This window comes from Molossus molossus, unplaced genomic scaffold, assembly GCF_014108415.1.
Source record: "Molossus molossus isolate mMolMol1 unplaced genomic scaffold, mMolMol1.p scaffold_m16_p_15, whole genome shotgun sequence".
Classification (NCBI taxonomy): domain Eukaryota; kingdom Metazoa; phylum Chordata; class Mammalia; order Chiroptera; family Molossidae; genus Molossus; species Molossus molossus.
The window spans coordinates 30,759,581-30,762,495 of NW_023425350.1; positions in this window are offsets into that span (position 1 = coordinate 30,759,581).

Here is a 2,915-nt window from a genome sequence, read left to right on the forward strand (position 1 = left end):
GTGAATGAATGGACTTTCCCCTCTGATCTGAAGGATTGGAGCCACCAGCGGGGACAGTTGGGAGAGGACAGCGAAGGTGAGGAGTGCCGGGGGGCTGGGCGGGGTGAGGAAGAGATGCTCACAGCTTCTGTTCCTGGAGGCCCAGGACTGGGAGGCACTGAAGTCAGCTGAGGCTCCAGGGAACCAGAGGGCTTGGAAGAGGGGGGACACGGGGTACTCCAGAGCCTGTGATCCCGGGAAGAGTGTCAGGAAGCTCCAGAGTTTGCGGAGCCCGGGAGGGTGTCGGGAAGCCCCAGAGCCTGCGGGGCCCGGGAAGGGCGTCAAGAAGCCCCAGAGCCTGCGGGGCCCGGGAAGGGTGTCAAGAAGCCCCAGAGCCTGCGGGCCCGGGAAGGGTGTTGGGAAGCCCCAGAGCCTGTGATCCCGGGAAGGGTGTCGGGAAGCCCCAGAGCCTGTGGGGCCCGGGAAGGGTGTCGGGAAGCCCCAGAGCCTGCGGGCCCGGGAAGGGTGTCGGGAAGCCCCAGAGCCTGTGATCCCGGGAAGGGTGTCAGGAAGCCCCAGAGCCTGCGGGCCCGGGAAGGGTGCCGGGAAGCCCCAGAGCCTGTGATCCCGGGAAGGGTGTCAAGAAGCCCCAGAGCCTGCGGGCCCGGGAAGGGTGCCGGGAAGCCCAAGGGTGTTAGGAAGCCCCAGCGCTTACGCTCGCTGCCTGGAGAAGCTGCACCATGGCCCGATGGATCCACCGACCCATTTCAGCGGAGAGGTGCGGTCTCTGCCAAGGAAAATGTTTGGACTTGACAGATTTGGCACGTCCCCGGGACATGAGTTTGTGCAATGTCAAGTTAAAAGGGCCTTTTGGGAGAGGGGGCAAATCTGAACAGATGGTAGAAAAGTGTGCACGGGATGTCAAGACCCACTCGCTCCGCAGGGAAGTGCCGAGGAAGAGGAAGGCTGGAAGAGGAGAGAAAATGAAGACTACCGCCTCAGCAGCCACACACATTCCTGGGTCAGACACGTCATAAAACATTGTAGGACAGAATGAATGCAATGGCTGGGTTCCTCACTGTGACCACAGTGAAAAATATCAAGCAGGACACTTACGGGGTGGAAAAATCCTTGGAGATGAGTTGTCCCAGCAAAGGGGCTCCAGCCTTGATTTCTCACCCTGAGCTCTCCATGTGCAGAGTCGACTAACAACTAGCTGTCCCCTGGCTGCCCTCTAAACTGTTCCTTATCTTTGCTTATGGACACTTAGATCTGACTTGGTGATTCCCAATCTTGTGCAGGGACAGACCAATCAGCCACTTTATCTCTGGTTAGATAAGTCAACCTGGGGCCCTGTGTGACCATCCAGATGTTAGTATGGGGGGAGGGGAGACCCCCTCACCCAGGATGGGATGAAGCCAATAGAACAAACTGAGCTACCCATCGGAGCTGGAGCCGCTATCTGCAACAGTGGAGGTCAACATTTGGGGGCCAACACAAGAATCACAAATGTTAGGGAGGGTCTATGATGAGTTGTGAAGACATCTCTTTCTCACTATATGGACAGTGGCATGTGGTAGTAGGTAAGAGTCTGGTAGACCCTGATCACAGCCTGGACCTTGATCTTACTAGCTTTTTGACTTGGGGTAACTTTACCTCATGGTGGCTTGGTTTCATCAGCTGTAAAGTGAGAGTGATATTTACCTCATTGCGAGGGTTGATTGAAATGATCTGTGTAATACATCTAGTACAGTGGCTGATGTGTAGGAAGTGCATGATAAATAGCATTTGCTGCTGTTATTTTTCAACTGCAGTGTGATGGAATCATTTCCATTTGTGCATAATCAGCAGGGCTTCACCTCATCGTTGCCCAGCCTTTATGAAGAGAGGGGGCCTCCAATATCATACCGCCCACTTCTCCACCTCTTCTGCTCTAGCGCCCCATTGGAGAGGAGAGCAAGCAGGAATCCTGTTGAGCATGGCCCAAAGTACCCCTCAACCCTCATGAAACTTCTTTTAAGTCTCAGCCTTAATTTAAACATTCTTGCAAATTTTACCATACAATGTTTCAGCAACATTGTATGGCATAACATCTTTTTTTTTTTTTTAAATCTTTGAGCAACACTGAGGCTCTGAGAAGGCAAGGGTTGGTCCTGAACACATAGTCCTGTTGGAGAATCTCAACCCAACATCATGTCTGCCTGTGGGAGGTGGGCAGGTCAGGGGCGGGAGGCTCCTGGTTAGACCCTCAGGGATGACTTTCTGAAGAGGCCTTCAGGAAGGCTGAGTTGGCCTAGTAGGATTTGGACATGAGGACAGAAAGAAGAAAGGTTGTAAGCAAAAGTCTGGAAGTAGAGAACACAGATGAAACTCTCATAGAACCACAAAGAAACTTTGTTCCAGAAACCAGGAACTGGGGTTCTTTCTCACCTGAAAGTCACTAATCTTTGTGTCTCCTTCCAATAAAACCTGACTCCCCAGGAGCCAGACCTGCCATCGTAAGGCCATCAGTTACCTTCAGCAGCCACATGGTTTCTTCTCTCTCTCCTCCTTCACTCCCAACACATTTTCCATCTGGACAGGAGGCCCCGGTGAAGCATGGCTGGCGCCAGGCATTGCTCACATGCCTCCCTCAGGACTATGGTCATAAAGAAATTTCTCATAAGCGCTTTGGCCCCCAAATATCCAGCCTTCTCTGCCCCTCTCAGCAGCCTGCCTTTTGGTTCCCCCATCCCCCATCCCGGGCCAAGCACCTTCTCACTGTGGGAATTGCCCGTGCCTCCCTCCCTCTTCCCTCCCTTCCTCTGTGCAGCTCCCTCCCTGGAAGCATTAAGGACTGAAGGACAAGAGGAGAGTGACTCACCATGCTTGGTGGGTTCTGCTCCATAACGCATGCGCTGCTCCAGCATACTGAGCTAGCTTGCCCCCTATCGCCA